Genomic DNA, 23,947 nt, shown 5'->3' on the forward strand with positions numbered 1-23,947 from the left:
TTTAAAAAATGTTGAAAACTTCAGGAATGGTTGGATATATTCCAACTAATATTCTGGTGTGTTCAAAATATTTTTATAAACTATTTTGGAGCTGAAATAAATAGCAAATCAAAATAGTTAGCAAATCAGAAAAACAAAACAGAAAAAAATGGAAAGAAGCTTACCTGTCGCCCTGAGGAGGCCCAGCCCACCAGGGGCAGGGGCGTCTTCTTCCTCCTGCCTTCTGGCAGAGGAGAGAACGCCCACAGTGGCTCCTCCACCTCCTGCTTCGCTGTGGCACGCTCCGGTGCTCCCCAGGACAGCGCGACAGCGGGGATAACCTCCCCGAGCACGTCCCTATCCATCCCCGCTACCCATTCCTCCCCTCTCCTCTCGGTTCCTTCCTCCCCTCCTGCCGCCATTGATAGGAGCTCGAGCTCGAGCTGCCCGTGCCTCTAGCCACAGGATCTCCCCCCCCTCGAGTGCCCCATCCGCTCCGCCTCGACGAGCTGGTCATCCCTGCAGAAGAAGAAGACCCCTCGAGCCCTGCAACGCCCACGGCACCGTCGTCTTCAAGCTTCGGCCGCCGGCAAGCCACCGTCGATTCGCTGGATCCAGTGCCTCCCCGAGCAGCTTGAGCATACCCTCGTCACCGCAGTGAGCCCTGGAGTGATTCCCCCATTTTCCCGTCTCTTTTTCGAGCTCTAGGCCTAGTTCCACCGGAGCCCGAAGAGGACCGCCGCTGTAGCTCGTCGCCTGTGACCTTACGGTGACCGGCTAGTCAATCTGAGGCCTGCACCAGTTTCATCTCGTCGCCTAGATGCTTTAGGAGCCCAGCCCCGCGCGATTTGACCTTGTTTTCAATGACCTCGACGATGGCCGAGCTTCGGTCGCCGCCAAGCTTGTCGCCGACGTCGACTCCAGCCACCCCAGCCCTTGGGGTTTGCTCCATCGTGCGCGCCGTCGAGTGGTCGTTCTCCCTGTGGCCTCCGCCGTGCGTTTGGTCGTCGGAGACGCGTTTCCGATGCCCTCCTCCATCTCTGGTGTCGCCGGAGGCTCACCGCCGGCGAGGACGACCTCGCTGTCGGTGGACCTCAGCTGGCCTGAGCCACTGACACGTGGAGCCAGCCTCTGGATGTTTTGGGTTAATAAAAATAAAATTAATTAAACTAATAAGTCACTGACATGTGGGTCCAGTTCTGTTAATTAGCTAATTAAGTTTAAAACTAATCTAAAACTGACCAGAGTCACTGACCAGTGGGTCCCACTGGTCAGGTTTGACTTTCAACGGCCAGTTGGACCTCCTCATGCCATGCTGACGCAATAAGTAGCTTTTCTATTTAAAAGAATTCCAGAAAATGCCCAAAAGTTCTAAAAATCATAGAAATTAATCTGTAACTCAAATGAAAATAATTTGTATATGAAAAAGTATCAGAAAAATCCAAGGAATCTGAATATGTCATTTTCAAACATGTTTGAAAATGTTACTGGACCAAACATGTAAAATGATGAATAGGTTAAGTTTAATAAATGCTTTGGAGTTGGAATTTGAAAATCATTTGAATTCCATTTCAAATGCTATGATCAAACATTGTCCAATCACAACCAGCAACTTAACATATCATTCCATGCATGTTAAAAAAAAGTTGATCTGAGCATCAGGTCGAATCAATTAAAACGGTATTCGAGAATACCTCGTTTGAAGTGATATTTGAATATGATTCAAATCAACTTCAAACCTAATAAATGATAGCTACATTAGCATACCACCTTGCATCCTCATGCCATGCTCATCCATCATTTTGTTGCATATGATTGTTATTGATTGTTGTCATTTATTTCGGTAGGCTCCGCTCCTCTGGATTCCACTGAAAATCCTACTGGCGGATATTGTCCCTCTTCTGAGCAACAAGGCAAGCAACCATTTTGATCATCCCGATAAATCCCATGTTCTCGCTCCTGCACTTACTTATTGCATTAGGATCAAATGCTTCAAATGCTTTCGCCACGTTAGTTGAACCCACTTCCTTTGCATGACCTGTCTCTGTCACAGTAAATAGCTGAACCTTGCAACCTAGCATACCTGGTAGATACTTGAGCCATGATGTGCCTTATCCTGCTATGCATGCTATGCTTAGAGTTGTGTATGGTCTGTCATCTGGGAGATGAACAGAATTGTGAGAATGTGTTCAGTAAGTAAAGGTTGTGTGTTGAACCTGATTTGGTAAAGGTACCAGTGAAAGGCTATGTAGGAGTACATGGCGGGTTGTTTCATTGGAACCGTCCTTAGGAACTGAGTTCCGTGTATGTAATCCAAGACTAGATACTACCACACATTGGGATACTTAATTGACCCTCTCGATTTATTAATCGCTTAGTACTCGGTCCAGGAGTTGCAAGTAGTTTCTTGTGTTTATAGTCATGGTGGAGGCCGTGCATAGTGCTGACCTGAGAGGTGGGCTGTGATGCGGTAGGCAGTGGCATGTTGTACCAAGTGGCACCCGGATGGTGGGCTTGGGAACCCTGCGCACATCGTTTGGGGCTGTGGCGGAAACCTCGGCCGGACTTCCGTGCGGGTTACCCTCAGATAGGCGATAGACCTGGACTAATTATTAGCGTGGTTAACGGTCGTGGCCGACTCGCTCGCTGGGCTTCCGCTTGAAGGTTGCCGAGGTGCATGACGTGCACATGGCGATAAGTGGCGAGAGCGTGTGTGAATAAGTACACCCCTGCAGGGTTATGATCTATTCGAATAGCCGCGTCCGCGGATATGGACTACTTGGAGACATATGTTGTTCATAGATAACTTCAATGGCTAACCATAAATCTGTTAAGATAAGCGTGAGTGTCGTGGACGGCATTCCCGTATGGAGACGGAATGATTCCACGATGGAGTATTGTTGTGGTGTTAGTGGACTCGTGTGCGAGAAATCAAGTTGTCAAAAATTGTTTTGAAATGCAAGTTGTTTAGCCACGAGTCAAATGCTGGCTTTCCGCATGAAACCCCACAATTCCTTATTGATACATTGCATGAGTAGATAGTTATCCTAAAGTCTTGCTGAGTACTTCCGTACTCATGTTTGCTTAATATTTGTTGCAGAGGTTGTTAATGACCCTAATGGAGGGTTCTTCCTAGACATCGACGACGACGAGTAGTTGGTATCCCAGCTACGATCTGGCCCTAGGGTGGGTCTGTAGTATAGTCAGGCCATGTGCCTTCTAGTTTCATATGTCTGTACTCAGATAGTTTAATTACTTCCGCTGGCTTGTAACTTGAATGACCGCTATGATGGGTCGTGAGACCCCTACTATGTAATATTATGTGTGTGGCTCGTCCGAGCCTTTTAAATAAAGCTTGTATGATTATGGTTATGTTGTGATGCCATCGATGTATCTATACATATCAGTATGCCATGTGTACGTGTGTCGTACTTGATATGTATGGGGTTCGATTACCTAGCCGTAGGCTTTAGTAGCATTACTTATAGGGAAATGCCCCTTTGTGATCCAACGAGCCATGGTAGTTCGCTACTGCTCCGGACACATTGGTTGACCGGCATGTGTCCTTCTTAGCTGCTGTGTCTGTGCCCTTTGGGGAAATGTCACGCGATGTAATGGAGTCCTTGTAGCTTTCTACGACTCGTCTACATCGCTGGTGACCGACACCTGCTTTGCCGGGTCATGTATGCATGTCCCTGTGCGGAACTGCCACTTTGGTTTATGACTAGACATGTCGATCCGGGTTCTTTGTCATTGGATTGCTAGCGACACAATTGCATACGCGAGTCAAAAGGCGCAAACGGTCCTGGCTAAGGTAAGGCTGCAGCCGTGGGGTTAACCGTGCGTGAGACCGCAATGAGATGCAATGTGTTACAAGCTGGGTTCCTATGGCTTAGGATCGGGGTCCCCACACATGCACTCATCGTGACTTTGCTAGAATGCTCATCGTGCTTCACTTATATCTTTTCAGCTAGATAATTTTGCTCTATGTGCTTCACGTAGATCTTTTAGAGCACGGCGGTGTGTGACTTGGTAGTGGGCTTGTGCTATGGAAGTAGTCCCAAAGGTGATAGGCACCCAAAGAGGATACAAAAACCTCCATATTCGTGTGCATTGAGTAGAAAGAGAAGGTTTGATTCCTCTCAATTAGTTTTGAGACGTGGATTTGGTAATACTAAGAGTTATGTTAGTAGCGTGTTGTGAATCTAGAAATACTTGTGTTGAAGTTAGTGATTCCCGTAGCATGCACGTATGGTGAACCGCTATGTTAGGAAGTTGGAGCATAATTGATCTATTGATTGTCATCCTTTGTGTAGAGGTCGGGATCATGCGATGGTTAACACCTACCAACCCTTCCCCTAGGAGTATGCGTTTAGCACTTTGTTTCGATTACTAATAAAAACTTTCGCAACAAGTATGTGAGTTCTTCATGACTAATGTGAGTCCATGGTATAGATGCACTTTCACCTTCCACCAATGCTAGTCTCTCTACTGCCGCGCAACTTTCCCCGGTGCACAAACCCACCATATGCCTTACTCAAAACAACCACCATACCTACCTACTATGGCATTTTCATAGCCATTCCGAGATATATTGCCATGCAACTCCCACCGTTCCGTCTCATGACTTGTGCCGTCACTCTCATATTGCCATTGCATGATCGTAAGATAGCTAGCGAGATGTTTCAATGTCATACGCCAAGCTAGATCGTTGCACATCCCGGTACACTTCCGGAGGCATTTCCTATAGAGTCATCATCGTTCTAAGCTTTGAGCTGTGAGTAAATAAAAGTGTGATGATCATCATTATTTGAGCATTGTCCCATGTGAGGAAATAAAAAAAAGAGGCCAAAGAGCCCAAATAAAAAAAAGAGAAAAAAGAGAGGCCCAAGAGCCCAAATAAAAAAAGAGAGAAAGAGAGAAGGGACAATGCTACTATCATTTTCCACACTTGTGCTTCATAATAGCACTATGTTCTTCAAGATTGAGAGCCTCTCGTTTCGTCACCACCATATGCTAGTTGGAATCTTTATTATATAACTTGGCTTGTATATTCCAATAATGGGCTTCCTCAAATTGCCCTAGGTCTTCGTGAGCAAGCAAGTTGGATGCACACCCACTAGTTCTCCTTTTGAGCTTTCACATACTTATAGCTCTAGTGCATCCTTTGTATGGCAATCCCTACTCATTCACATTCATATCTGTTAATGGGCATCTCCATAGCCCTTTGATACGCCGAGTCAATGTGATCATCTCCTCCTTTTTTGTCTCACAACCACCACCACACTCTATTCCACCTACAGTGCTATATCCATGGCTCACGCTCATGTATTGCGTGATAGTTATAAACAGTTTGAGAAAGTAACAGTGCGAAAACAATTACTTGGCCAATACCGGGGTTGTGCATGATTTAAATTAGTTGTGTGAGGATGATGGAGCGTAGCCACACTATATGATTTTGTAGGGATAACTTTCCTTGGCCTTGTTATTTTGAAAGTTCATGATTACCTTGCTAGTTTGCTTGAAGTATTATTGTTTTCATGTCAATAGCAAACTATTGTTTTGAATCTTACGGATCTGAACATTCATGTCACATGAAAGAAGTTACAAAGGACAACTATGCTAGGTAGCATTCCACATCAAAATTTCAGTCTATATCACTTCCCTACTCGAGGACGAGCAGGAGTTAAGGGGATGCTTGATACGTCTCCGACGTATCTATAATTTTTTATGGTTTCATGCTATTTTCTTGACAAACTTTGGATGTTTTGTATGCCTTTTATATATTTTTTGGGACTAACTTATTAACTCAGTGCCAAGTGCCAATTCCTGTTCTTTCTGTGTGTTTGACCCTTTTCAGAGGAGGATTTTAAACGGAGTCCAAACGGAATGAAAGTTCCAAAAAGATTTTTTCGGAAACAGAAGACAATCGGGGAACTTGAGAACCAAGGCAGGGGGGCACCAGGGACCCCACAAGCCCCCTAGCCGCGGCCAGGGGGGCGCTGTTGGAATTATGCCCTAGAGGCAATAATAAATGTATAGTTATTATTATAATTCCTGTATCAAGATAATAGTTTATTATCCATGCTATAATTGTATTGAATGAAGACTCATTTACATGTGTGGATACATAGACAAAACACCGTCCCTAGCATGCCTCTAGTTGGCTAGCCAGTTGATCGATGATAGTCAGTGTCTTCTGATTATGAACAAGGTGTTGTTGCTTGATAACTGGATCACGTCATTGGGAGAATCACGTGATGGACTAGACCCAAACTAATAGACGTAGCATGTTGATCGTGTCATTTTGTTGCTACTGTTTTCTGCGTGTCAAGTATTTATTCCTATGATCATGAGATCATATAACTCACTGACACCGGAGGAATGCTTTGTGTGTATCAAACGTCGCAACGTAACTGGGTGACTATAAAGATGCTCTACAGGTATCTTCGAAGGTGTTAGTTGAGTTATTATGGATCAAGACTGGGATTTGTCACTCCGTGTGACGGAGAGGTATCTCAGGGCCCACTCGGTAATACAACATCACACATAAGCCTTGCAAGCAATGTAACTTAGTGTAAGTTGCGGGATCTTGTATTACGGAACGAGTAAAGAGACTTGCCGGTAAACGAGATTGAAATAGGTATGCGGATACTGACGATCGAATCTCGGGCAAGTAACATACCGAAGGACAAAGGGAATGACATACGGGATTATACGAATCCTTGGCACTGAGGTTCAAACGATAAGATCTTCGTAGAATATGTAGGATCCAATATGGGCATCCAGGTCCCGCTATTGGATATTGACCGAGGAGTCTCTCGGGTCATGTCTACATAGTTCTCGAACCCGCAGGGTCTGCACACTTAAGGTTCGACGTTGTTTTATGCGTATTTGAGTTATATGGTTGGTTACCGAATGTTATTCGGAGTCCCGGATGAGATCACGGACGTCACGAGGGTTTCCGGAATGGTCCGGAAACGAATATTGATATATAGGATGACCTCATTTGATTACCGGAAGGTTTTCGAGTTGCCGGGAATGTACTGGGAATGACGAATGGGTTCCGGGAGTTCACCGGAGGGGGGCAACCCACTCCGGGGAAGCCCATAGGTATTTGTGAGGGTCACACCAGCCCTTAGTGGGCTGGTGGGACAGCCCAACAAATCCTATGCGCCAAGGAAGAAAAATCAAAGGAAGAAAAAAAAAGAGGAAGAAGTGGGAAGGGGGAAGGACTCCCTCCCACCAAACCAAGTAGGACTCGGTTTGGGGGGGGGGGAGAGTCCTCCCCCCTGGCTCGGCCGACCCCTTGGGGTTCCCTTGGACCCGAAGGCAAGGTCCCCCTCCCTCCTCCTATATATATGGGGCTTTTAGGGCAGATTTGAGACGACTTTCTCACGGCTGCCCGACCACATACCTCCATAGTTTTTCCTCTAGATCGTGTTTCCGCGGAGCTCGGGCGGAGCCCTGCTGAGACAAGATCATCACCAACCTCCGGAGCGCCGTCACGCTGCCGGAGAACTCTTCTACCTCTCCGTCTCTCTTGCTGGATCAAGAAGGCCGAGATCATCGTCGAGCTGTACGTGTGCTGAACGCGGAGGTGCCGTCCGTTTGGTACTAGATCGTGGGACTGATCGCGGGATTGTTCGCGGGGCGGATCGAGGGACGTGAGGACGTTCCACTACATCAACCGCGATCTCTAATCGCTTCTGCTGTACGATCTACAAGGGTACGTAGATCACTCATCCCCTCTCGTAGATGGACATCACCATGATAGGTCTTCGTGCGCGTAGGAAAATTTTTGTTTCCCATGCGACGTTCCCCAACAGTGGCATCATGAGCTAGGTTCATGCGTAGATGTCTTCTCGAGTAGAACACAAAAGGTTTTGTGGGCGGTGATGTGCGTTTTTCTGCCCTCCTTAGTCTTTTCTTGATTCCGCGGTATTGTTGGATTGAAGCGGCTTGGACCGACATTACTCGTACGCTTACGAGAGACTGGTTTCATCGTTACGAGTAACCCCCTTTGCTCAAAGATGACTGGCAAGTGACGGTTTCTCCAACTTTAGTTGAATTGGATTTGACCGAGGAGGTCCTTGGATGAGGTTAAATAGCAACTCATATATCTCCGTTGTGGTGTTTGCGTAAGTAAGATGCGATCCTACTAGATACCCTTGGTCACCACGTAAAACATGCAAGAACAAAATTAGAGGACGTCTAACTTGTTTTTGCAGGGTATGATTGTGATGTGATATGGCCAATGATGTGATGTGATATATTGGATGTATGAGATGATCATGTTGTAATAGAAATATCGACTTGCACGTCGATGGTACGGCAACCGGCAGGAGCCATAGGGTTGTCTTTATACTAACATATGTGCTTGCAGATGCGTTTACTATTTTGCTAGGATGTAGCTTTAGTAGTGATAGCATAAGTAGCACGACAACCCCGATGGCGACACGTTGATGGAGATCATGATGATGGAGATCATGGTGTGGCGCCGGTGACAAGAAGATCGTGCCGGTGCTTTGGTGATGGAGATCAAGAAGCACGTGACGATGGCCATATCATGTCACTTATGAATTGCATGTGATGTTAATCCTTTTATGCACCTTATTTTTCTTAGAACGACGATAGCATTATGAGGTGATCTCTCACTAAAATTTCAAGATGAAATTGTGTTCTCCCCGACTGTGCACCGTTGCTACAGTTCGTCGTTTCGAGACACCACGTGATGATCGGGTGTGATAGACTCAACGTTCACATACAACGGGTGCAAAACAGTTGCGCACGCGGAACACTCGGGTTAAGTTTGACGAGCCTAGCATGTGCAGACATGGCCTCGAAACACATGAGACCGAAAGGTCGATCATGAATCATATAGATGATATGATTAGCATAGGGATGCTTACCACTAAAACTACTCCCGACTCACGTGATGATCGGACTTGGGATAGTGTAGGTGGATCATGAACCACTCAAATGACTAGAGAGATGTACTTTTTGAGTGGGAGTTTAGCATGTAATTTGATTAAGTTGAACTCTAATTATCTTGAACATAGTCTAAGTCCACTTTGAATATATTTGTGTTGTAGATCATGGCTCACGCAAGTGTCATCCTCAATTTTAATACGTTCCTAGAGAAAGCTAAGTTGAAAGATGATGGAAGCAACTTTGTAGACTGGGCTCGTAATCTTAAGCTAATCTTACAAACTGGAAAGAAGGATTATGTCCTTAATGCTGCGCTAGGAGATGAACCACCCGCTACGGCTGATCAGGATGTTAAGAACGCTTGGTTAGCGCGTAAGGAGGACTACTCAATAGTTCAATGTGCAATCTTGTATGGCTTAGAACCGGGACTTCAACGTCGCTTTGAGCGTCATGGAGCATTTGAGTTGTTCCAGGAGTTGAAGTTCATCTTTCAGAAGAACGCCCGGATCGAGAGGTATGAGACCTCCGATAAATTCTATGCTTGCAAGATGGAGGAAAACTCGTCTGTCAGTGAACATGTGCTCAAAATGTCTGGGTACTCAAACCGTCTAGCTGAACTGGGGATTGAACTCCCGCAAGAAGCTATCACTGACAGAATCCTCCAATCACTGCCGCCAAGCTATAAAAGCTTTGTGTTGAACTACAACATGCAAGGGATGAACAAGTCTCCCGGCAAGTTGTTTGCGATGCTGAAAGTCGCAGAGTCTGAACTCCGTAAAGAACATCAAGTGTTGATGGTGAGCAAGACCACTAGTTTCAAGAGAAACGGCAAAGGCAAGAAGGGCAATTCGAAGAAGAGCGGCAAGCCTGTTGCCAATCCGCCGAAGAAACCCAAGGCTGGACCTAAGCCTGAAACAGAGTGCTTCTATTGCAAGGGTATGGGTCACTGGAAGCGCAATTGCCCCAAGTATCTGGCAGATAAGAAGGCGGGCAAAGAAAAATCAGGTATATTTGATATACATGTTATTGATGTGTACTTAACCAGCTCTCGTAGTAGTGCCTGGGTATTCGATACCGGTTCTGTTGCTCACATTTGCAACTCGAAGCAGGAACTGCGGAATAGACGGAGGCTGGCGAAAGACGAAGTGACGATGCGCGTAGGAAACGGTTCCAAGGTTGATGCAATCGCCGTCGGCACCGTGTCACTTCAACTACCATCGGGATTAGTGATGAACTTAAATCATTGTTATTTAGTGCCTGCGTTGAGCATGAACATTATATCTGGATCTTGTTTATTGCGAGACGGTTACTCTTTTAAGTCTGAGAATAATGGTTGTTCTATTTCTATGAGTAACATCTTTTATGGTCATGCACCGAATGTGAGAGGATTGTTCATATTGAATCTCGATAGCGATACGCATATACATAACATTGAGACCAAAAGAGTTAGAGTAAACAATGATAGCGCCATATTTTTATGGCACTGCCGCTTGGGTCATATTGGTGTAAAGCGCATGAAGAAACTCCATGCTAATGGACTTTTGGAGTCACTTGACTTTGATTCACTTGACACTTGCGAACCATGCCTCATGGGCAAGATGACTAAAACTCCGTTCTCCGGAACAATGGAGCGTGCAAGTGACTTATTGGAAATCATACATACCAATGTGTGTGGTCCGATGAGCGTGGAGGCATGCGGCGGATATCGTTATTTTCTCACCTTCACTGACGATTTGAGTAGATATGGTTACGTCTACTTAATGAAGCACAAGTCTGAAACATTTGAAAAGTTCAAGCAATTTCAGAGTGAAGTAGAAAATCATCGTAACAAGAAGATCAAGTTCCTACGGTCTGATCGTGGGGGTGAATATCTGAGTTTCGAGTTTGGTACTCACTTAAGACAATGTGGAATTGTTTCGCAGTTAACACCGCCTGGAACACCATAGCGTAATGGTGTGTCCGAACGTCGTAATCGTACTTTATTAGAAATGGTGCGATCTATGATGTCTCTTACTGATTTGCCGTTATCGTTTTGGGGTTATGCATTAGAAACAGCTGCATTCACTTTAAATAGGGCACCATCGAAATCCGTTGAGACGACACCATACGAACTGTGGTATGGCAAAAGGCCAAAGTTGTCGTTTCTTAAAGTTTGGGGATGTGATGCTTATGTCAAAAAGCTTCAGCCTGAAAAGCTGGAACCCAAAGCGGAAAAGTGCGTCTTCATAGGCTACCCAAAAGAGACAGTTGGGTACACCTTCTATCTCAAATCCGAGGGCAAAGTGTTTGTTGCTAAGAACGGAACTTTTCTCGAGAAGGAGTTTCTCTCGAGAGAATTGAGTGGGAGGAAGATAGAACTTGACGAGGTTGTCGAACCTCTCATCCCTCTGGATGGTGGCGCAGGGCAAGGGGAAACCCCTGTGATTGCGACGCCGGTTGAGGAGGAAGTTAATGATGATGATCATGAAACTCCAGTTCAAGTTTCTGTTGAACCACGCAGGTCGACGAGATCACGCGCTGCTCCAGAGTGGTACGGTAATGCCGTCTTGACAATCATGTTGTTAGACAACAATGAACCTGCAAATTATGAAGAAGCAATGGTGGGCCCAGATTCCAACAAATGGCTAGAAGCCATGAAATCCGAGATAGGATCCATGTATGAGAACAAAGTATGGACTTTGGAGATACTACCTGAGGGCCGCAAGGCTATTCAGAACAAATGGATCTTTAAGAAGAAGACGGACGCTGACGGTAATGTGACCGTTTATAAAGCTCGACTTGTGGCAAAGGGTTTTTCACAAGTTCCAGGAATTGACTACGATGAGACTTTCTCTCCCGTAGCGATGCTTAAGTCCGTCAGAATCATGTTAGCAATAGCTGCATTTTTCGATTATGAAATTTGGCAGATGGATGTCAAAACGGCGTTCCTTAACGGTTTCCTTAAGGAAGAGTTGTATATGATGCAACCCGAAGGTTTTGTCGATCCTAAAAATGCTGACAAGGTGTGCAAGCTCCAGCGATCCATTTATGGACTGGTGCAAGCATCTCGGAGTTGGAACAAACGCTTTGATGAGGTGATTAAAGCATTTGGGTTTATACAAGTGGTTGGAGAATCTTGTATTTACAAGAAAGTGAGTGGGAGCTCTGTGGCGTTTCTAATATTATATGTGGATGACATATTACTGATTGGAAACAACGTAGAGCTTTTGGAGAGCATAAAAGGTTACTTGAATAAAAGTTTCTCTATGAAGGACCTAGGAGAAGCTGCTTACATTCTAGGCATTAAGATCTATAGGGATAGATCAAAACGCCTGATAGGACTTTCACAAAGCACATACCTTGATAAAGTTTTGAAGAGGTTCAAAATGGAACAGTCCAAGAAAGGGTTCTTGCCAGTGTTACAAGGTACGAGATTGAGTAAGACTCAGTGCCCAGCAACTGATGAAGATAGAGAGCATATGCGCTCCGTCCCCTATGCTTCAGCCATAGGCTCTATCATGTATGCGATGCTGTGCACTAGACCGGATGTTAGCCTGGCCATAAGTATGACAGGCAGGTTCCAGAGTAATCCAGGAGTGAATCACTGGACAACGGTCAAGAATATCCTAAAGTACCTGAAAAGGACTAAGGAGATGTTTCTCGTGTATGGAGTTGACGAAGAGCTCGCCGTAAAAGGTTACGTCGACGCAAGCTTTGACACAGATCCGGACGACTCTAAGTCGCAAACCGGATACGTATTTATTCTTAATGGGGGTGCAGTAAGCTGGTGCAGTTCCAAGCAAAGCGTCGTAGCAGATTCTACATGTGAAGCGGAGTACATGGCTGCTTCGGAGGCGGCTAAGGAGGGTGTCTGGATGAAGCAGTTCATGACGGATCTTGGAGTGGTGCCAAGTGCACTGGATCCAATAACCTTGTTCTGTGACAACACTGGTGCCATTGCCTTAGCAAAGGAACCAAGGTTTCACAAGAAGACCAGACACATCAAACGACGCTTCAACCTCATCCGCGACTACGTCGAGGAGGAGGACGTAAATATATGCAAAGTGCACACGGATCTGAATGTAGCAGACCCGCTGACTAAACCTCTTCCACGGCCAAAACATGATCAACACCAGAACTGTATGGGTGTTAGATTTATTACAATGTAATTCACATGGTGATGTGAGGGCTAGATTATTGACTCTAGTGCAAGTGGGAGACTGTTGGAATTATGCCCTAGAGGCAATAATAAATGTATAGTTATTATTATAATTCCTGTATCAAGATAATAGTTTATTATCCATGCTATAATTGTATTGAATGAAGACTCATTTACATGTGTGGATACATAGACAAAACACCGTCCCTAGCATGCCTCTAGTTGGCTAGCCAGTTGATCGATGATAGTCAGTGTCTTCTGATTATGAACAAGGTGTTGTTGCTTGATAACTGGATCATGTCATTGGGAGAATCACGTGATGGACTAGACCCAAACTGATAGACGTAGCATGTTGATCGTGTCATTTTGTTGCTACTGTTTTCTGCGTGTCAAGTATTTATTCCTATGACCATGAGATCATATAACTCACTGACACCGGAGGAATGCTTTGTGTGTATCAAACGTCGCAACGTAACTGGGTGACTATAAAGATGCTCTACAGGTATCTCCGAAGGTGTTAGTTGAGTTAGTATGGATCAAGACTGGGATTTGTCACTCCGTGTGACGGAGAGGTATCTCGGGGCCCACTCGGTAATACAACATCACAACACAAGCCTTGCAAGCAATGTAACTTAGTGTAAGTTGCGGGATCTTGTATTACAGAACGAGTAAAGAGACTTGCCGGTAAACGAGATTGAAATAGGTATGCGGATACTGACGATCGAATCTCGGGCAAGTAACATACCGAAGGACAAAGGGAATGACATACGGGATTATACGAATCCTTGGCACTGAGGTTCAAATGATAAAGATCTTCGTAGAATATGTAGGATCCAATATGGGCATCCAGGTCCCGCTGTTGGATATTGACCGAGGAGTCTCTCGGGTCATGTCTACATAGTTCTCGAACCCGCAGGGTCTGCACACTTAAGGTTCGACGTTGTTTTATGCGTATTTGAGTTATATGGTTGGTTACCGAATGTTGTTCGGAGTCCCGGATGAGATCACGGACGTCACGAGGGTTTCCGGAATGGTCCGGAAACGAAGATTGATATATAGGATGACCTCATTTGATTACCGGAAAGTTTTTCGGAGTTACCGGGAATGTACCGGGAATGACGAATGGGTTCCGGGAGTTCACCGGAGGGGGGCAACCCACTCCGGGGAAGCCCATAGGTATTTGGGGGGTCACACCAGCCCTTAGTGGTCTGGTGGGACAGCCCACCAATCCCCTATGCGCCAAGAAAGGAAAAATCAAAGGAAAGAAAAAAAAAGAGGAAGAAGTGGGAAGGGGGAAGGACTCCCTCCCACCAAACCAAGTAGGACTCGGTTTGGGGGGGGGAGAGTCCTCCCCCCTGGCTCGGCCGACCCCTTGGGGATCCCTTGGACCCCAAGGCAAGGTCCCCCTCCCTCCTCCTATATATATGGGGCTTTTAGGGCAGATTTGAGACGACTTTCTCACGGCTGCCCGACCACATACCTCCATAGTTTTTCCTCTAGATCGTGTTTCCGCGGAGCTCGGGCGGAGCCCTACTGAGACAAGATCATCACCAACCTCCGGAGCGCCGTCACGCTGCCGGAGAACTCTTCTACCTCTCCGTCTCTCTTGCTGGATCAAGAAGGCCGAGATCATCGTCGAGCTGTACGTGTGTTGAACGCGGAGGTGCCGTCCGTTCGGTACTAGATCGTGGGATTGATCGCGGGATTGTTCGCGGGGCGGATCGAGGGACGTGAGGACGTTCCACTACATCAACCGCGATCTCTAATCGCTTCTGCTGTACGATCTACAAGGGTACGTAGATCACTCATCCCCTCTCGTAGATGGACATCACCATGATAGGTCTTCGTGCGCGTAGGAAAATTTTTGTTTCCCATGCGACGTTCCCCAACAGGCGCGCCTCCCAGGCTTATGGGTCCCTGGGCCTCCTCTGCCCTAGGTCTTTCGCCTATATATTCCCAAAAATTCCAGAAAAAATCAAGAGATCATCGAAAGTACTCTTCCGCCGCCGCAAGCTTCTGTCTCCGCAAGATCCCATCTGGGGCACGTTCTGGTGCCCTGCCGGAGGGGGGATTCGGATCCGGAGGGCTTCTTCATCAACACCATGACCTCTCCGATGATGCCTGAGTAGTTCACCATAGACCTATGGGTCCATAGCTAGTAGCTAAATGGCTTCTTCTCTCTCTTGGATCTTCAATACAAAGTTCTCCATGATCTTCATGGAGATCTATCTGATGTAATCTTGTTTTGCGGTGTGTTTGTAGACATCCGATGAATTGTGGATTTATGATCAGATTATCTACGAATCTTATTTGGGTTTCTTCTGATCTCTTATATGCATGATTTCATATCCTTGTAATACTCTTCGAGTTGTGGGTTTTGTTTGGCCAACTTGATCTATGATTCTTGCAATGGGAGAAGTGCTTGGTTTTGGGTTCATACCAAGCGGTGACCTCACCCAGTGACAGAAGGGGTAGCGAGGCACGCATCGTGTTGTTGCCATCAAGGGTAAACAGATGGGGTTCTCATCATTGGTTTGAGTTTATCCCTCTACATCATGTAATCTTGCTTAAGGCGTTACTCTGTTCGTCATGAACTCAATACACTAGATGCATGCTGGATAGCGGTCGATGTGCGGAGTAATAGTAGTAGATGCAGAAAGTATCGGTCTACTTGTCTCGGAGGTGATGCTTATATGTATGATCATTGCCTTAGATATCGTCATGACTTTGCGCGGTTCTATCAATTGCTCGACAGTAATTTGTTCACCCACCGTAATATTTTCTATTTTGAGAGAAGCCTCTACTGAACACTATGGACCCCGGGTCTACTTCACACCATATTTTTATCCTTACACTTTTACTTCATTGCACTTTCCGCCTTTAGATCTCACTTTGCAATCAATCTTGAAGGGATTGACAATCCCTTTATAGCGTTGGGTGCAAGCTCTTTTGTGTTTGCGCACGTACTCTGGAATTGACGAGATTCTCCTACTGGATTGATACCTTGGTTCTCAAACTGAGGGAAATACTTATTGCTCCTGTGCTGCATCACCCTTTCCTCTTCAAGGGAAAAAACAACGCAAGCCAAGTCTCCGTCAACGTGCCAATTTCTGGTGCTCTTGTTTGAGAAGTAGCAGAGCCCGGGTTGGGCATCACCGCAGGATGGTCAACCCGGCTCCATGTAATGGGTTTTTCAGACCAGTGCATGTATTGAGAAACCGGAGGGACCATGGCATTCACCTCACGCCGTCGCTGGCGCAGGCTATGCTTGTCATCGCCTTCACTGGTGAAGGCGACGAATGCTCCGTCTTGATGGGGGTAGTCATCGTGGAAACGGCTGTCGTCGTGAGGCGGCGGCGGTGGAGCGAGAGCAGGATCGGGAGCCGGAGCTTGAGGCACAACCTGTGCAACTGGGGCAGCCGGCAAGCCCTCCCCTTGCGACAGCCGTTGTGCAAACCTGCACTGTCGAAGGGTGTGGGTAGAGGGTTGTGCCCCAGAATGTATTTTGCAGGGTGCGTCAAGCATCTGCTCAAAACTCTGCCTGGGCAACGAGTTGCCCTTGTAGGGCCGCTTTCGTTGGGAGCCGGCCTGAGTAGCCGGCGCCTCACCCTCCATGTTGGCTACCAACTTGTTGTTGGAATGCGAATCTAGCTGATCCGCCTTGCACTTGTTGTTCTGGCCGCCTCGATTGTCTCCAGCCGGCTTAGGAGTAGCCGGCGTGGGGATAGCCTTGTCCGAGGCGGTCACCTTGACTCGCATCACGGAGTCGGCCGTGGCGTACTTGTCTGCCTTGGCCATGAGAACCGCCAGAGAGGTGGGATCGGAGCACATGAGCTTGTTCTTGAGGAGGGTGCCGTCTCGGCAACCGTCGATGAAGTACTGGATGGCCTGTACCTCATGCACTCCCTTGCAGGAGTTGCAAAGCTCCGTCCAGCGCGTGACGTAGTCGTGAAGGGTTCGTCGGGCCTCTCGATGCACATGGCCAGCTCGCGAGGCCGGCCAGGACGCTTGTAAGTGTCGGTGAAGTTGCGGACGAATGCTTCCTCGAAGTCCACCCATGAGTTGATGTTGTTGGCTAGGAGGCTCTTAAGCCATGTCCGAGCCGAGCCGGCCAACATGAGTGGCACGTAGCGGACGGCTACGCGCTTGTTGCACGTGGCAATGCCAATGGCGGTGGTGTAGTCGATCAGCCAGTCTTCTGGCTTGGCGGTGCCTTTGTACTTGGGAGTATCCCGAGGCAAGATGAAGCCTCGGGGAAACGGCTCCCCTCAGATCCGGGGGGCGAAGCAGGCCGGACCGATGGGACCGTCCTCCTCCAAAAGAGCTAACTGTGTCAGGGTGTTAAGACGCTTGCGGGCGTCGTGGTCGCCCTGGGGAACGCGAGCGCCGATCCGAGCCGCAATCGGTAGGGCACCTTGCGAACCGGTGGCATGGGTCCTCCCCGGACGAAGAACCTCATACACCGAGTCGCTCTCGTCATCTCCACGATGCCATCTCGAAGTATGCTCGCTTTGGCGCTAGGAGCGCCTGTCATGGCTTCCCTCGCCCGTCCGGTCGGAAGTGCGATGCAAGGAAAATCCCTTAGTGTGCTGATGACCACTAGGGTTGCGACGTGCTCCGGGGTTGGGTCCCGGAGACTCTGATTGGGCTTGATCGGGGTCAAGCCATGTGTGCTGCTCATTGGCGGCGTCAAGGAGATCCTTGACCTGCTTCTCCTGGAAGGCGCGCTCCTCGCCCTCCAAACTCGGCATTTCTTCCATGGCCGCCTAGGTCGCCAGCAAGTTGGTTGCATGAGTCTCGTAGATGGGCTGCTTGCCGCCTAGAATCGCGGTGATGACTCGGGAGCGGCCGCGGACCTAGCCCAGCCGGCTAGGGGCCTCGGAAACCGGAGTAAGGCCGTATGCGGAGTTATACTCGCGCTGCGTGGCCTCCATCCGGCGTTTCGCCGAAGCAAAGGCATTGCCCTCCTCCAAGATCTGCCTGCGAGCCTCCTCCAGCGAGGCTCATGCGTCGTTAGGGTTTGTGGAGGCGGCGATGGGCGTCTTCAGGCGAGCAAGCGTAGCCTGAAGAGTGTCAGAGGTGACAGCAGCAGGCTCACCAGCATCTGATGATGCCTTGCCATGAGCCGTGCTGGTGCCAGCGCCGATGACCATCACATCCACGATGTTGGAGACGGTGGCGACATGGTACGGGGTGAAGAACCCCACAAACGGCGGAGGGCCATCGAAGACGAGTTCGTTGCTGGGGTACACGTCGTGTGTAGGTGTCTCAGCGATAGAGAGCCTATTGAAGCTGGCGCATAATGCCTCAACATCGAAGTCTTCGCCAAAGTAGAGAGGACCATCGTTGAGGCGCAGGTCGCTTAAGAGAACACTGAGGTTCTCCATAGCAGCGACGACGACGCTGGGAGGAACCTCGTCATCGGACTCCCCGTATGAATCCGCATGGCGGACAGGGACGTCGATTATCATCGGCGTTGCCTCATCGAAGGCAGGCTCCACGGGCATGCAGATTGGTTCGGACGCGATGCATCTGGTGGTGTAGGTGCGGGGCCCCGCCCAGCGCGTAAAGCCAGCCGATGCCGCGATCGGCCCCATGGTGGGCGCCAAATGTCGGTGAATACTCACAACATAAGCCATGGGTAGGCTAAAGAAGGTAGGAACCGAAGTGGCACCGGAGGGTGCTGGGGGCGAGGTTGGTACAAGCAATGAACACACGATGTACCCAGGTTCAGGGCTCTCTGTATAGATGATACCCCTAGTCCTGCCGGAGTGTATGATGTGTATGGATGGGATTACAAGTTGCTCCTGGAACTGTATTGCGGAGGTGGAAGAAGGAGCAGCCGGCTCGTCTATGCATCTCCTGTGTGGTTGGTGTGTGTGTGTGTGATCAGTTGACCAACCCTCTGCATGGAGGGGGCCGGGGGGTTTTATAGACGAACCCACCGGCCTACAATATGGATACAGGGTACAAGAGTGGGACTCGGCTGGCAGCCTCGCCGGCTGGCCAGGGGGCCCACAGGGGTCTTGTCTTGTCGCTTGGGGGGCCCGTTGGCTGCGAGGTCCCGTCTGACTGTGGAACCCGCCGGCTAGCCAACGAGGCTCTCGCGTAAGGTTGACGCAATACACGTATGGTACGTCCGGCATCGTCCAACGAGATTCGTCATGGGCAGTCGGTACGACGGCCTCCACTGTTCCCACGCCGAGTGCAGTAATGGAGTGGGAGTTTGACGGGCCGATGATAACCCACAAGTATAGGGGGTCAATTGTAGCCTTTCTCGATAAGTAAGAGTGTCGAACCCAACGAGGAGCTAAAGGTAGGACAAATATTCGCTCAAGTTCTATCGACGACCGATACAACTCTATGCATGCTTTACGTTCGCTTTACCTAGAACAAGAATGAAACTAGAAGTACTTTGTAGGAGTGATAGGATAGGATTGCAAGAAAGTAAAGAACACGTAAATAAAACTAGGGGCTGGTTAGAAAAAGAAACAAATACGTTAGTCTAACGAGTGTGGAAAAGTGGTGGTAGGAGTTGTGGAATTGTCCCTAAGCAATTGACTACGTTACTAGATCGATAGCAAGTATCATGTGGGAGAGGCCTTTGCTAGCATGTCATCCCTTACTTGGAATCCTATGCACTTATGATTGGAACTATTAGCAAGCGTCCGCAACTACTAACGTTCATTAAGGTAAAACCCAACCATAGCAATAAGATATATTGGTCCCCCTTCAATCCCATATGCATCAATTTCTATGCTAGGTTTGAAGCTTCTGTCACTCAAGCCTGCCAATACATAGTCCTATCAACATACAACTAACCCTATGGTGTGATCCACGCGCGCGATCATATGATGGGCACCAAAGGACAACAACATAACCACAAGCAAATTAAACCAATCATAGCAATTCATCAATCACCGATAGGACAACGATAATCTACTCAGACATCATAGGATAGCAACACATCATTGGATAATAATATGTAGCATAAAGCACCATGTTCAAGTAGAGGGTACAGCGGGTTGCGGGAGAGTGAACTGCTGAATATAGATGGGGGAAGATGATAGAGATGTTGGTGAAGATGACGGAGGTGTTGCTGTAGATCGCCGTCACACGATGATGTCCCGGGCGGCGTTCCGGCGCCGCCGGGAGAGAGGGGGAGAGAGCCCCCTCCTTATTATTCTTCCTTGACCTCCTCCCTAGATGGGAGAAGGGTTTCCCCTCTGGTACATGGTCTCCATGGCGGCGGAGGGGCGAGAGCCCTTCCGAGATTGGATCTCTCTCTGTGTGTCCTTCTGTTTCCGCGCTCCCAGATTATGCGTTTCACCGTTTCTTAAATTCCCGGAGATCCGTAACTCCGATTGTGCAGAAATTTTAACAAAATTTTCTTTCGGATATTATCTTTCTTGTGGCGAAAGAAGGGCTCCAACTGCCTTAAGGAGTGGCCACAATCCTGCCAGCCGCGCCGTACCTCCTTGTGGCGGCTACAGGGCTTCTGGGCCCTCCGTGCATCGCCTCGCGTTGATTCTTCTTCCCAAAAATCATAAATATTCCAAAAAAAATCCCCATAAGTTTTTATTATGTTTGGACTTCGTTTGGTATGGATATTCTGCGAAAGAAAAAACATGAAACAAACAGGAACTGGCACTGGGCACTCGATCAATATGTTAGTCCCAAAAATAGTATAAAAAGTTGCCAAAAGTATATGAAAGTTGTAGAATATTGGCATGAAACAATCAAATATTATAGATATGACGGAGACGTATCAGCATCCCCAAGCTTAATTCCTGCTCTTCCTCGAGTAGGTAAATGATAAAAAAGATAATTTTTGATGTGGAATGCTACCTAGCATAATCTTGATCATATAATCTAATCATGGCATGAATACTAAAACACGAGTGATTCGAAGCAATAGTCTATCATTTGACATAAAGACAATAATATTTCAAGCATACTAACAAAGCAATCATGTCTTCAAAATATCATGGCCAAAGAAACTTATCCCTACAAAATCATATAGTTTGGCTATGCTCCATCTTCCCCATATAACGTATTTAAATCATGCACAACCCCGATTTTAGCCAAGCAATTGTTTCATACTTTAGTGTTCTCAAACTTTTTCAACTTTCACGCAATACATGAGCGTGAGCCATGGACATAGCACTATAGGTGGAATAGAATATGGTGGTTGTGGAGAAGACAAAAAGGAGGAGATAGTCTCACATCAACTAGGTGTATCAACGGGCTATGGAGATGCCCATCAATAGATATCAATGTGAGTGAGTAGGGATTGCCATGCAACGGATGCACTAGAGCTTATAAGTGTATGAAAGCTCACAAAAGAAACTAGTGGGTGTGCACCCAACTTTCTTGCTCACGGAGACCTAGGGCAATTTTGAGGAATCCCATCATTGGAATATACAAGCCAAGCTATATAACGAAAATTTCCCACTAGTATATGGAAATGACAACATAGGAGACTCTCTCTCATGAAGATCATAGTGCTATTTGAAGTACAAGTGTGGAAAAGGATAGTAGCAATTGTCCCTTCTCTCTTTTCTCTCATTTTTTTGTGGGCTCTTTGGCCTCTCTTTTTTATATATATATTTTATTTTGGTGGGCATCTTTGGCCTCTTTTTTGTAAATGGGCTTCGCTGGCCTCTTTTATTTCCTCACATGGGACAATGCTCTATTAATAATGATCATCACACTTACAACTCAATACTTAGAGCAATGATGACTCTATATGAAATGCCTTCGGTAGTGTACCGTGACAATGATCTAGCATAGCAATGACATCAAAAAACGGAAAAGCCATGGAAACATCATGCTAGCTATCTTACGATCATGCAATGGCAATATGGAAGTGGTGGCACATGTCATGAGACGGAACGGTGGTAGTTGCATGGCAATATATCTCGGATGGCTGTGAAAATGCCATAATAGGTCGGTATGGTGGCTGTTTTGAGGGAGGCTATATGGTGGGTGTAATGCACCGGCGAAAGTTGCGCGGTACTAGAGAGGCTAGCAATGGTGTAAGGGTGAGAGTGCGTATAATCCATGGACTCAATCATTAGTCATAAAGAACTCACATACTTATTGCAAACGTCTATTAGTCATCGAAACAAGGTACTACACGCATGCTCCTAGGGGAAAGGTTGGTAGGAGTTAACCATCGCACGATCCCGACCTCCACACAAAGGATGACAATTAATAAATAAATCATGCTCCGACTTCATCACATAACGGTTCACCATACGTGCATGCTACGGGAATCACGAACCTTAACACAAGTATTTCTACCAATACACAATTACTCACTAGCATGACTCTAATATCACATAATCATGTCGCAAAACTATTGCAAGGAATCAAACATAGCATATTCACTGATCTACAAGTTTTATGTAGGGTTTTATGACTAACCATGTGAATGGCCAACTCCTGTTAACTCTCTAAATAGGTATAAGTTAAGCATGAGAGTTTAATTCTTTCTATAAAATATATGCCCCGCTCTAACAAATATAAGTGAAGCAAAAGAGCATTCTACAAATGGCGGTTTTCCATGTGTAGGGAAATAGGCAATCCAAACTTCAAAAGATATAAGTGAAGCACAAGAAGCATTCTATAAAGCCAACCAAGGACTATCTCATACCAGCATGGTGCATAAAATAAAATGGAAAAATAAACACAAAAGACGCTCCAAGCATTTGCACATATCATGTGACCAATTAAAATATAGCTCCGAGTAAAATTACCGATAGATTGTAGACGAAAGAGGAGATGCCATCCGGGGCATCCCCAAGCTTAGACGCTTGAGTCTTCCTTGAATATTACCTTAGGGTGCCTCAGGCATCCCCAATCTTAGGCTCTTGCCTCTCCTTATTCCTTCATCCATCGTGTTCTCACCCAAAACTTGAAAACTTCAATCACACAAAACTCAACAAAACTTCGTGAGATCCGTTAGTATAATAAAATAAGTCACCACTTCAAGTACTATTGTGAACTCATTCTAAATTCATATTAGCATTATATCTACTGTAATCCAACTTCACCATGGTTCATACCCCCCGATACTACCCATAGATTCATCAAAATAAGAGAACAATGCATAGAAAACAGAATCTTTCAAAACAGAACAGTCTGTAGCAATCTGTATATTCCGTATACCTTTGATATCTCAAAAAATCTGAAAAATTACGAACGTCTCGAAAATTTGCATATAAATCAGCAGAAAAAAGAATAAACTCAAAATCTCTTCCAGAATTAAAATGAAAATTAATTTCGTGAGCAGAAAGTTTTTGTCTTTTCTCAGCGTGATCAAACAACTATCACCCAAACTAATCGTAAAGGCTTTGCTTGGCACATTATTTTTAAAAACACAAAGGAATTGTACAAGGGGATAATTATTTTTGTGAGAAACTTCCATGAAAAATTCTACATTGTTTCCATGAGCATGAACACATGTGTTCAAGGTCGACCCTCACTTCCACAATGCATCACCTTTCAATCACTTCTCTTTTTGAAAAAGTTTTAAGTTCCCCTCTATATTTTTTTTGTTTTAAAACTATATAAAAGCACTCAACAGAAATAAATGACTTTCTAAAACTTCTGGGTTGTCTCCGAGGCAGTGCTTTCTTTAAAGCCATTAAGCTAGGCATAAGGTGCTCAAGTAATGGATCCACCCGGATCCCAAGGTATATCAAAGCCAATTTTAATTAGCAATTATTTGAAATTTAGTAGTGAGCACAAGGTAACATATATCATGCAATGACGAAGTCTAACTCTCTTCCTATGCATTGGCATGTCATAAAAGAACAATGCGTGCACATCAAGTAAAGGCCAATACATAGCATAAGCAGTTTCTTGCAATTTGATCGTATTGGAAACATAGAG

This window comes from Hordeum vulgare, chromosome 3H (assembly GCF_904849725.1).
Source record: "Hordeum vulgare subsp. vulgare chromosome 3H, MorexV3_pseudomolecules_assembly, whole genome shotgun sequence".
NCBI classification, from domain to species: Eukaryota; Viridiplantae; Streptophyta; class Magnoliopsida; order Poales; family Poaceae; genus Hordeum; species Hordeum vulgare.